At 44.5% G+C, this 13,408-nt stretch overlaps 1 long non-coding RNA gene across 1 annotated transcript in view; it reads left to right on the forward strand.

Annotated features, from left to right (window-relative positions):
• Positions 1-2,306: 2,306 nt before the first annotated feature.
• LOC125639025 (uncharacterized) overlaps positions 2,307-13,408 on the forward strand; it is a 34,870-nt gene continuing 23,768 nt past the window's right edge. The window contains exons 1-2 of the long non-coding RNA XR_007357355.2: positions 2,307-2,377; positions 6,437-6,512. This is a non-coding gene — a long non-coding RNA (uncharacterized LOC125639025). The remainder of the gene's footprint in view (positions 2,378-6,436; positions 6,513-13,408) is intronic.

Genomic DNA, 13,408 nt, shown 5'->3' on the forward strand with positions numbered 1-13,408 from the left:
AACAGTCCTAAAGAAAAGATTATGCTATTGTATTGCAGCAACTTAAATCTCCGTGGGTCAGAAAAGCTAATGTAGTTTTAGAATAATAATGCAGATGTCATGGTGCTTGCTTTGTGCCCCAAATAAGTGAAAAATGCGGCAGCCATTCTGGATTGTATTTGCAGTATCAAGATGCAAATACGGTTATTATAGACTGAATCTCATTGAAATTAAAATGAAAGGGAAACACTCTTTCTTCAATATGGTTCGCTAACCCTGTTCACTTGGAGTTACTGATGCTCAGTAGCAGTTTGCCAATGCCAATTCTAGTCAACCCTTCATTACAGAGGTTTTAATTCTAATTGAAAAGGGTGGGGAACTGCCACAAAATCTAATCCACAAATAAATTTTGCATAAAATTTCATAACAAGTTCAAATTCAGTATCCTCTAAAGCAAAAGGACAGTAGTGGGAAGAAGAGTCCAATGTAAGGCGCCATGAAGATTTCATTCCAAATTGCTTGTCACCCAGTTTACTAAATTTAAATTTTTAACACAATGATATGGACCTTTATAGGATCACAGGTTACAGATTGTAATAGAATCTAGCTAGTTGTTAGTTGCTTATAACTTCTAACCCCTGCTCCTGGTACGTTCATAACCATCTGTAACATATAGATGCATACAGATAACATACTTATAACATCCACAAATCATTCACTGACCCTTCATAAACTATTTATAAAAGTGCCCTTAATATAAAGGTTTCAGAGTAACAGCCGTGTTAGTCTGTATTCGCAAAAAGAAAAGGAGGACTTGTGGCACCTTAGAGACTAACCAATTTATTTGAGCATGAGCTTTCGTGAGCTACATATAATATATGTAATATAAAGGGTGACCAAGGATATTGCATTGTTCCAGCTACTATTACTGTGGAGATAATGACCGACATTATCTAAAGCACCAATACAACACTGCTGTAAAAACATCAGTGTTTCTTCTTTTGCCTTTTGTTTCAGCCACTTATTTCTATTTTCACCTCAGTCCAGTCAGTCCCTTTCAGACCCATTCTCTCCTGCCTGCAATGATGAGCAATCGCCCTGAGTGATAACCCTGGTTGGGAGGAGCTAAGTCTCTCTCTCTCTCTTCTTCATATGCCAACAAGAAAACCACAGGAAAAAGTAAATCAGGTTTCTTTTTATTTCCAAGTCTAATGACAATGCAGCAGTGTAGTTCAACTGGCATAAGTGTCTATTCCTTGTATAAAGAAAAGGAGTACTTGTGGCACCTTAGAGACTAACCAATTTATTTGAGCATGAGCTTTCGTGAGCTACAGCTCACTTCATCGGATCTTCATCTGTCTTTATTCCTTGTATGCGCTGCCAATGATTCTCAACCTTTCCTCTAGGGAACCACTCCGCATTACAACAGAAAAAAACAGCTTGGGAGTCTACTTCCCACCTAGCCTTAAAGAAAGAAAGGGGAAGGACTCACAAAACCTGTTCAAGACCCTTCCCCAGGTTAAGAAACCATTCGTTGTACTATATGAGCCTCTGAGCATGTCAGGTCACCCGGGCTAGAACATGTCTTTTTAAGGTGTGTGCACGCGCGTGTGAGTGTACGCAGTGTGGGCCAGATCGTCAACTGGCGTAAATCAGCATTGGCATCAATGGAGCGATGCTGAGTGACATCAGATGAAGAGCTGGCCCTAGAATCCCCATTTCTCTTCTTTGTGATAAATATTCCGTGACTCCAAAAGGGCCCAATTCTGTGAAGTGCTGAGCAGCCTCAAGTCCCACTGAAACCAATGGCAGCATCAGGGCTCTCAGCACCTCATAGGATTGGGCTCAAAGTGAGGGCGTCCTTTCTGCCGAGGGGGCGAAAAGGAGGGGGAATGAACTGCGACAAGGAAGCCCGAGAGCATTGATTAAGAAGCGAGTGGCGCTCAGTCCTCTTGGCTTCCTGTCCAAAGGAAATATTCCAAGTTTGAGCCCAGGGACTTTTCAAGCTTGTCTCCCTGCTGGGCTATAAAACAGACAGACAACAAATGCCTTTCTGGACCCTCCACTGACTGCAACATTTGTTGGTGTCTGTGCATCTCATTCACGCTCCTCTGTGCAACACTAGTAAGAATGTAACTGTATTGTGGGGCTGGGCTGGGGCTCGCTCGCTTGAGAACATGACCTTTTAATTTAAACAAAAGCCTTGAAAAAATGAAAGTGGGTCTTAAATGCAGTTTAATCAGTCAGGCGAAAGATGTCTAATGAAGCTGCCAGCCAGTTTTGTAGCCAGACTGTCACTTTACCCATCATGTTTACAGCCTCCAGTGGTGAGCTTAGGGGCTGTGTGAAGGCACAAAGTCTGTCAAAATTTCCCTGTGTCTGCTCCACCGCGACGGCTGTAAGTTTTGACAAATTAGTTTGTTGTGTTGTCTCTTGATTCAGAAGCCTGACCTGGGGGTGTTCCCACCATTACTGGGGGGGGGGAGGGGTTGGAGCACACGGTGTCAAGGCACTAAAGCTAGAATATTCCCAAATCAGGTAAGTTCTTTTCCATTTTTTTGCTTTGTTTTAATATGCCTTTTGATGGTTTGTGTTAAGAAAATAACATTTTGAAATAAGAGCAGTTAGGAAGTTTAAAGGGCACTTTTATATCTCCCAGATCCCCTTCGTAATGTGTTATTGAACCACTGTTGTATCTATGGTCTACTTGAATTTCAGTTTGTTTTCTTGTTTTAAGCAGCTGGAACAGTATAGCTAAGTAGTTGCTTCTCTTTTGGGAGATAATTATACTGAGAAATGACCAGTTTTAATGTATAGAAATGAGAAATCTTCACCGCCCACCATGGTTCAAATTCCCTCTCATGTAAAGACACAAAAATCATGAATGCCTTTGATGCTAGCATAGTTCCCATGCAAGTTTGGAAATGGCTCTCTGTGTGTGTATGCTATGCATTTATTTTTGAGGGAATATTTACTGCTTAAGAAGTTTTACAGGGTTGCCTGTTGGGGAAACTAACCTTTCTGTTTATCCACAGGCTAAGTCAGGCTCAGACATTCATAATATGGGCTTCCCACACTGCCACGTCAGTGAACTCAGACTTGGGAGGGAATTGCCTCTTTGAAAAATGACAGGGGATTCATTTTCTATGCTAGCTCATTCTGGGTTCGCGGGAGGGGAGGTTAGCAGGAAGAGAAAAGCACTTCCAGTTTTCTGTCTTTTCACTCCTTTTATTTTTTAAAGACCATTCAAGTTGCCACTTTCACACCATAATCCAGCAAATCCTAACGTGTCTCCCAGTCATTTCGAAATAAAAGCAGGAGTGTGTGTGTCTGAGCGTTCTAGCGTTTTCAGACAATTTTCACATTTACATAGGCTGCGCACTGGAAGAGTGAAATAAAAAAATCTAGATTTGGAGCTTCTTGGGCCAGAACGGACCACAGTGATCACCTTCATCTGGTCTGTTGTATAGCACAGACCAGAGAACTTCCCCCAATTAATTCCTAGAGCAGATCTTTTAGAGAAACATCCAATCTTATTCAAACTCAAACTTTTTTTCCCCCTCTTGCAGATTCTTTGAAGTCAGGTTTCAGAGTAGCAGCCGTGTTAGTCTGTATTCGCAAAAAGAAAAGGAGTACACAAGTACTCCTTCACTTTGAAGTCAATTATTCTTTAAAAAGCCAGTTGTGTGAAGCAACATCTAATTCTGCTTCAGTGGAACAAGTCAACTGGATAAAAATGACTTTTCAAGGATTCCCCCCGCCCCCAAATATTTTCTCCAAGTTTCATGCTTAGGAGAACTCCCCTCTGTAATTGTCTTGTCATGATTATAGGGTCTTTCCCCCCATTCACTGCCATTTTACAGGGAAGCCCCAGGAAAAGAATTCTTAAAAATTAAATTTCATGCTTGCATGTGTTTCTGTGATCTGCAATGTGTATGATCTCTGAGTGGAAAACTTCTCTAAAAATAAATGGATTACCCTTTTTACTACACTGTCTGATGTCTCTTTGGTAGATATCACTGCTTCCCTGTGATCTCTAACCCACTGCAATTGAATTGACAGGCGTTGAAATTAAAGCCTCTTGGTGGCGCCCTCTGCCTTTGTGCCCCTTTTTGCTGTGTGCTGGGTTAACACACCAGACCTACTTTTAGTCAGCATGCAAATACATCACTTGTTGGCAAAGGACAAATGTTTGACCTTTTATAAAACGGCATTGTAAATATCATCGTTGCTTGGTTCACTGGAAAGACCCACCTCATTCCACCCACAAAAATTGTCTTTTTAGGGTTGCTGCTGCCTGGAGTAATATTTTCATTGTGGCCTTTAGATATTTATTTTTCAATGACGTTCAGTATGTTTGATGAGTCCGGTTTACAACATTTTTGTAGTGGCGAACCCATGAAATGGGGGAAATTTCAGTTCCTTTTTCGTGAAGGGCCGATCTTGCCATGTGCTTAGGGCACAAGCCAAACCTTTTGGAGCCAAAGGAAAGACTCCCCTGGACTTCAACAGGCCTGGGATCGGACCCCTCGAGTATGTTTGCAGAGCAACTGCCCCTGCCCCCCAAACATCTGATTTAGTGAGTCACAAAGCCTGAATCAGCTGACTCAGGTTCACACTGGAGGGCTAAAAATAGCTATGTAGATGTTCAGGCTTGGGCAGGAGCCAGGGCTCCCAGACTCTCCAGGTTTCACAGCCTGAGCTCCAGCCCAAGTCCAAATGTCTACAGTACTATTTTTAGCCCCATGGTGCGAGACCCATGAGCCTGAGTCACCTGATCTGGCCTCTGAGACTCACTGCTGCAGGTATGGGTTTTTTTTTTTTGCTGTGCAGATGTACCCTTAGACTATATGCTGTTTGGAGCATGGATCTTTTTATTGTATGCGTGTACAGAGCCTAACACAACAGGCCCCTGGTCCGTGACTCGGGCCTGTAGGTGCTACTGCAGTATGAATAGATAACCTGCACTTCATCCATCACTTTTAAGGTTTTTCTCCGTTTTCTCAGGCCCTGATCCAACCAGCCTCTCTCATGCGAACACTCCCATTGACCTCCTTAGGGTAAAGGCTTGTGACTATAAACCACTTCCAGTTTCTTCATGATGCTGATATTTTATTAAAGATTTTGAGATGGATGAATGGAAAGGACTCTTCCAATGTTGCCTATTGGAATATCATCTACCGCCAGGGCATCAAACACAGCCATCGGTATCCTCAGAGAACCAGTATATTTACCCCTCTTTGGCAGGGCTGTATTAAGTCTGGACTCAACTAGTAACCGTCCTTACAGAGCCACCTTGCAGGTTATTAGGTAGACGTGGATAAGGAAAACCCTGAACAGATGATAGCAACAGCACATATCAGAGACAGGACAGTGTGTCTTGAGAGGGTAGCACTGGACTGGCACTGAGGAGATATGACTTCAATTCCACAATCTTCCACAGGCACTGGGCAAGTAATTTAATCTCCTTGTGCCTCAGTTTCCCAAATGAAGAGAATGACAGTTACTTTGGCTACCTTGGCTATTTAGATTGTAAGTTTTGGGGGGCTGGAGCTGTCTCTTACTAAGTGTATATAGGGGGTGCCATTGTGCTAGATATTGTAATTTCAGTTGGCGCTTACTCAAATACAAATAATAATTAACAATAACATCTGCCCCTGAATCATCAAGGAAATAGAGCATCGATGTGCTAAAGCTACAAAATGGAGAAAAAAATAAGTAATCAGGCTTTTAATTGAAATTATTGAATAAAGACTTCACATACTATAATAGACATTGCTGGAAAACTTCCCCAAGAAGGTACTTAACAATAAAATGATGCTACCAATTTCTTATATAGTCTATCAGTTGATCTCAAAGTGCTTCACAATCTTTAATGTATTTATCCTCACAACACCCCTGTGAGGAGAGCAGTGCTGTTACCCCCATTATATCTCTGAGGCCACGCCCTAACCATCCTGCCCTCATGGCTCTCTAGAAAACAAACACAGTGTCTTTCAATGACCATACTGGTAACTTCTGTAGTGGTAAGACGCATATTTGAGAATAGCTTGCCAAAAGAGATGGGAGAGCGGAGAGGCCATACCTCTCCAAATTACGCACGTAGAGATGTGTACCGCTGGTCTGCAGTGCTCCTCATTTGCTTGTTGTGCATTTCTGATGTATTCATGCAAGGCTAGAAAATCTTACCTTCTGAAAATGCAGCTACTGGGAACTTCTGAAGAGAACAAACCAGGTGCATCTTGACTCTGTTGTCTAAATGGCACTGATTGAATTACCTTATTACACCAATCTCTTCCGCCTACCCACATCCCCGATCACATTGTTTGTGCCTAGGATACTTCCAGCAAAGAAATTGCCTAAAGTAACCACCTCTAGAACTGTAGCTGTTATTGTCATTCTCTTAACTGTCAGGATGCTATTTTGAAGACCGCTTAGTTCTCTCTTGTTTCCCCAGGGACGGAATTGGTGTCTATCCTGATTATACTTCATGTCTCCTGGAATCTTCAGAGGTTGAAAGGAAACTTCAGCAGGTAGGATTATCTCCAACAGTATTGTAGCCTGCCAAATTGTGTTTGGATTTTCCTAGACTTATTTACTTGCTCATGACATCCAGGGTAGCAAATTAAAAAAAAATATAATAATTTGGCTGCATCTGAAGACCTGGAACTGTGTTTTCCAGACGACTCCGACAAGATTGATTTTGAGATTTGACATGAGATTGATTTAGTGACTAACCTCACTGGTCTGATTCCAACCCCTGGCCATGCTGTGGCTATTGTGAAAGGTGCTGAGCTGTTAGAGGACAGTCATGATGCATTCTTCTGGCATGTTTGGTTTATCACTTTTCTGTTTAACCTTTTTCAATTAAATAGTGTCACACGGTGGCTGGGATTAAAGCAGGTCCTGCTCCCATGTGCCAGAGCAGGTGCTCTGAGTCAGGCACTGATCCTGTGGGTGCTCCCGGGGCTCCAGCACCCACAAAAAAAGGGGGTGCTGAGCGCTCAGCCTGGCCCCCGCCCCCACTCAGCCCTCTTCCCCTGTGGCCCCACCCGTGCTGCACCTCTTCCTGCCCCTGCTCCTCCTCTTCCCTCGAGGCCCGCTCCTCTCTGCCCCCTCCCCACATCACTCCCCCCTTAATGCATGAGGCATGAGCAGTGGTCGGGAGGTGCTCAGGGGAGGGGGCAGAGAGGAGCAAGCGGTGGGCAGGCTGGGGGGCCTCGGGGGGGGGGACGGGAAGAGGCGGAGTTGGGGCAGGGCCAAGTGGGGGGAAGAGGCCGAGTGGGAGAGGGGTCTTGGGGCGGAGTGGGGGTGCAGCACCCACCGGCAAAAACAAAAGTCAGCACCCGTGGGGTGGGGGGGCTGCACCCAGGCTATAAAGGGCCGGAGGGGGTTTCACTGCAGGCAAAGCTCAAAGGGGAAATGCTGAGTGAAGCTTCAGGGAGAGAAGGTCTCCTGCAGTGGTCCCCAAGGAGTTGGGGCTGGGTAAGAAGACCAAGCTGAATTTTTGTTGTGTTTTTTTTCATTGGGAGAAGGCAAAGAAACCAGGCCAAGCCCTGCCTCTTCTCCAACTGCCCAGACAGCAGGAAGCGACAGTACCTCAGGGAGGAGGCGTGTGCCCAGGTTAAGGCTGGCTGGAAGATTTTTTTTGTTAATAAATTGTCACGCTGTCTGGAGTGGCTCACGAACATGGGTGCCAGCCTCAGGGCAGCCTGTCACGAAGCAGGGCACAACCCCCAAATGAGTTGCATGTCATATAATTAGATTTCACCAACCAAATGTCAAGTTTGAGCTCCTCGAGCCTTGACATGGAGACACAGACAGGCACTCCAGTCCATCTTGGCACCTAGGCAAACCTGCCTTTGTGATGGATGGTCCCTTAAACCAAAAATCACTATAATATTCAGGTTAGTCCCAGCCCCAAAGAGTCAGTCACTTACCCCAGATCAATTGTACCTCAGATCCCACCCCAAAGGCAATGCTTGTAGCCAATCCTATATTAAACTGACTAAGGGTTTATTAACTAGGAAAAAGAAATGAGTGTTGTTTACAAGGTTTAAGCAGGTAAATATACACAAACAAATGAGATACTGGCTTAGATTTCAAAAAGTAATAGAAGCTGCTGTAGTGTGCAAGCTCTATATGTCCTTTAGGGCTAACCCAAGCGTAGCAGCTTAGGGATCCCTTGCTTATGCTTAGAAATATTGCACTCTCTGAATTCCAAGCAGCACACAATCATGATAATTTCTCCTTAATGGGGATTTTTATTCCCTTCCCCCAGCAGTCATGCTGTGATGGGAAGAGGGCTTGTGCAAGGTACCCTTTTCAGAGGTGTGGGGGAAGCAATCAACAAAGTCTTTTGTTCACTGATGTTCCATGATGGGTTTTTCTGGTGTCTATAGGCTTCCTTTGTGTGGGAGGAGATGACACCTCTTGTGGTAAATTAGTATTTCACACTTGGTAATGCTTCTCTCCTGATTGTGGAGGGCGGGGGTTACCATCTCAGCAAACATTTTTATAGTTACAGAGCAAACATTTAAATATTACCTTATGACATGGGATACAGATATTATAAATAAGATTAATACATGCAGCATCCTACAAGCATTTCATAAACTCCAAACACATGCTTATGATGCGAACATCTGTTTTAACAATGCTAACACACAGGTGAGCCAGACTGGTTTCTAGCTTTGCTTTCATCAGTGTTCAGTAAGGCCGAGGGGCCTTGGCATGAGCTGGCACCTGGTCTGCCAGCCTCACATAAATAACAATGCCCCAAGAAGGGCTGTGATTGGACGAGAAATTGTGTGGCATTTAATGAGTCTGGAAGGAGGGGAAAACAGAGGCAGGGCACTTCACAGGCACCCCGGGTCATGAGAGGGTGCTGGCGTGGCAGTCACCATGTTACAACTGGCGTAGTCCGCAGAATCTGTAACCCCATCCCACCAAGGAGGGATGATGGAGCAGAATAATAGAAGCCTTTTCAGCAGGAAGTCCCCAGTTGGCATATGGAGGGCTGGGGGCAGCAGCCACAGGAGTCCTCAGTCCTGTTTTCGGAGGCAGCTAGACATAGTGAGCAGCTAGCAGTGCAGCTAAATCTATGGCAGTGATTGGTCAGGCTTGAGGAGCAGCAGCAGTACTGTGTGGGGCTTCTGCAGAAGGAGAGGGTCTGAAGTCCCAGATACAATGGAAGATGGAAGTTGGAGGCCCAATGGAGGGTGTGTTTTGCCTGTGGGCAGGTGGGGGCATATAAGGAGAGTTTGCCCCCATCTGAACTGTGACTTTAAGAGGCACTGTGCAATACTGGGCACAGAATAAACAAGGGAGACTCTGGGTGGTCCTCTGTCTGCCCTTCAGGCCCAAGAAGGGGCAAGGGCAGGAGGCTACTCAAAGGTTGTGTGTTTTTGCTGTGGGGGAACAGAGCACATCACAAGGTATTGCCCACAGTGAAGAGACTGTGGGAAACCATGGGTTGGGGTGCCCCAGGTGGCAAGGTGATTTTTGGGAGGGACCGATGAAGGGGTAAGAGATGGCCTGACTGTTTCAGGTATGGGAATGTGGAACACTTCAGGTGGATCTGGCCTGTGAAGAACAATGAACATGGAGGAAATTATGCCTCTGGAGAGGGAGAGCCCTACAGACCAAGGGAAGTAGTTCCTCAGACAGAGGCCATACAAGGATTGGATGACAAGGGATGGACCACTTGATAAGTGCCCTGTTCTGTTCATTCTGTCTGAAGCATCTGGCATCAAGCATTGTCTCAAGACAGGATATTGGGCTGGATGGACCATTGGTCTGACCCAGTATGGACGGTCTTATGTTCTCGGTGTCTTGATCTCCTCTCTTGGCTTCAGCTTTTTCCTCTTTGCTGATGATTCTCAAATGTACTTTGCTCCTCCTGAACTTTCCCCTTTCTGTACAGTCCTGCATCTCCCGCTGCCTAGTGATGTCTCTTGTCAGATGTTCAGCCACTATCCAAAGCTGAACTTTGCACTTTCCCTTCTAAACCCTCTCCTCCACTTCCATCTTTGACCTCCACTGAAAACTCCATTGCCCTTCCTGTCTCACAGGCTCAGATGTCAGCATAATCCTTAATTCTTCTCTCTTGAAAGGCCACTTTTTCCTCTTTAATACCTCCAAAATCCTCTTCCTGTCTCTTCCCCACTGCTACAGCCCTTGACCACGCTCTAGTCGTCCGTCACCTTTATTGCTGTAACCTTCTCCAGCCTGGCCTCACAGCCTCTCCGTTCTTCTCCATCTGCTCAAAATGGCACTGCCAAAGTCATCTTCCACCCCAAAACGTGTTATCCCATCTGCACATCCCTCCATTGCCTTCTTGTCTCTTACCACATCAAATAAGCTCCTGGTCTCCTCCATAATTTTGCTCCTCCCTTCATCTGTACTCTTATTTCCTCCTATGTATCCTCCTGTTCTCTGATCTCATCTAAATGCTTTCATTCGACTAATTTTCCCATTCTCAACATCAGGCCTTCGTGCTATGCTATCCCATTGCCCAGGACATGCTTTCTGCATTCCTCCTCCAAGTGCCGTCTCTTTCTTCCTTAAAATCCATCCCATCAGGCAGTCCTTCCTTATTAATAATACTCTTCATACTCGCACTGCTGAACTTTAGTCCTGTCTTATGTTTGTACTATTTACTGTAGAAATTGTCTTTAACAATAATAGTAATTTTTTGTAGTTGATATGGATGGCTATATGTGTCTATAAGGCGTGATCTGCCTCAGGAGCTTGCTGTTAGTGTGTCACAGCTTCATCTTTTGACTGCAATTGCTCTGCTTATGTATCAGGTGAGAGCTTCTAGTTAAGACTAGACTCCCATGATCCACCAACTCCTTGACTAAGAGGGGAGACAGCGGTGCACCATGGAAGATGTAGTCTGAGAAAGAAGGAAGGCTGAAAGAGGAGAATGGGAGCATGAGTTACTCGAACTACAACTCCTATCAGGCGCCATGCTGAGATTTCCAAATCAAATTTTTTTTAGCTTTCACCAAAAACAAAAGGCTTTTGAACTTTTCAGGCATTTTTTAATGAAGAATTAAATTTCCACAAAAAAAATTCAGGGTCTTTCTGAAGCAGAGTCCAAATGAGGTGATGTCTGGGAGAGAGGTGTTTGTGAAGTATATTGGATATGTGGATAAGATTTCTATGTAAATAGTAAGATTCTGGAGGGGGACACAGATGTGAATTGCAGCAAAAGCTGCTTTCACTCCAGCTTCCTGGGAGCACAGTAGGGCTTTTGTTTTGTTTTTTTTGTTGGACTTGTTCCATTTCTCAATACTTATCTAAGCCTTATTCCACTGAGGTGGAATATATTGAATGAGATTCACAAAAACCACTTTCCAAAACAAGACCCTGTTTTCATTAGAAAAAGAGAAACCTAGAAATTAGCAAGGCTGGTTGAGATTTTATTTTTTTAATTTTGGTGAAAAAAATGTAGACAAAGTTTTGACCAAAAAAATGGACATTTGTTTTGCAACCTTTCCCATATTCTTCAACTCACTATACAGCCAGCCAAAGTTTTTCAAATTTCAATGAAATCTCAAAATTTTAGAACTTCAATATTTTGACTTTAAAAAAAACTGTTCCCAATCTCCCCTCGTGGTTTTCAACAAATAGAAAGGGCCTATTAGGTCATCTTGCCCATAGCTCCTGTTGCCAATGCAGGGATTTCCCCTGAGATATGTTTTGCTGTGTCGTGTCCAGTCTAGTTATAAATAATCCATCTCAAAGATGAGGGCTCTAATGATCTCTGTTCTGCCCTGGAGATGGGACCTGTGTAAGGCTGCGGTGCATCATGGGAGGTGTAGTTCACCAGGGAGCCCAGACTATCACTTTTTCCCCCATGTATAGTCCTTCCCACTCCCATGGAAAATTTTCCATTTTCCAGCCAGCTCTTTCTTCAAGTGCTGAAGTGGAGCCTTTTAAAACATCAGATCTAATTATCTATTCAAATCTCAGCAAAGACTAAGTTATTGTAAGAGGGAAAAGAATTTTACCTGGCTATTGACTCTGCCCTGGCATGAAAAGATGCCAAAACCTTTGACAAAAGTGTGCAATTCTTTGTCAAAACATACTTTATAAATACCTATTGCTGGAACAGTGCCTCATTGTGAGAAGCAGAAAACTGACAGCAAAGGTGGCAAATGCTGACCTACCTTTATCCAGAACAAAAGCAGGATATATATATATATAAATTTATATCTTGTCTCCTCATTGGTCATTTTGGTCAGGTGCCAGTGAGGTTGTCTTAGCTTCTTAACCCTTTACAGATGAAAGGGTTTTTCCTCTGGCCAGGAGGGATTTAAAGATGTTTACCCTTCCCTTTAGATTTATGACAACCTTCCTGGCCAAAGTTCCTCACATAGCCTTGCCAGTCTATTTCTCTCTCACTTAGGTAGTTGTAGGGTGCTCATCACTGTAGTGTCTGTGTCTGTGTACTATCAATCTTCAGACTTGCCAAACTGCTTAGCTTCTGCTCTGAGCCACACCTGAACTCAAGTTTTCAGAAAAGAAATGTTAGCAGAATGTTAAACCAGTTCATATTGATTAAAGTCAGACAGGTAGGCCTCGATTTGGCAACGCAGTTGAGCACACACTCAATTTTAAGTATGTGTACAAATCCTATCAAATGGGTTTCAGTACATATTGTGACAGGGTCAGGCTGGATGGCTACAGGAGAGTGATAGAAGGTAGATACATTAGTCCTAGATTAAGCAGGTCCCTTTTTCCTGAGTAAGATAATGGGCTGTTCCAGAACAATCAGGAAGTTGCTGGAACCAAATATGGCAGGCAGGCTAATTAGGACACCTGAAACCAATTAAGAAGCTACTAGAATCAGTTAGGACAGGCAGGCTATTCAGGGCACCTGGTTTAAAAAGGACCTCACTTCAGTTAGTGAGGTGCATGCGAGGAGCTGGGAACAAGAGGTGCTCAAAGAGCTGAGAGTGAGAAGGCATACTGCTGGAGGACTGAGGAGGACAAGTGTCACCAGGCATCAGGAGGAAGGTCCTGCGGTGATGACAAAGAAGGTGTTGGGAGGAGGCCATGGAGAAGTAGCCCAGGTAGTTGTGGCTGTCGCACAGCTGTTACAGGAAACACTGTAGACAGTTGCAATCCACAGGGCCCTGGGCTGGAACCCGGAGTAGAGGGCGGGCCCTGATTCCCCCCATTCCCCCAACTCCTTATTTTGATACAAGAGGAGTTGTCCTGGACTGTGGGTCCCACCAGAGGGGAAGGTCCCTGGCCTGTCCCTCGACCCACTAGGTGGGTCAGCAGAAACTGCGGGGATTGTTCTCCTCCTTTTACCCATGCTGACCAGTGATGAGGTTAGCTGAGTGAATGGCAGGTTTGAACCACTGGCAAAAGTGGCCAAACTGAGGGCTTCCATGAATCTCTGAGGCCAGCA

Source organism: Caretta caretta, chromosome 6 (assembly GCF_965140235.1).
Source record: "Caretta caretta isolate rCarCar2 chromosome 6, rCarCar1.hap1, whole genome shotgun sequence".
Lineage (NCBI taxonomy): Eukaryota > Metazoa > Chordata > Testudines > Cheloniidae > Caretta > Caretta caretta.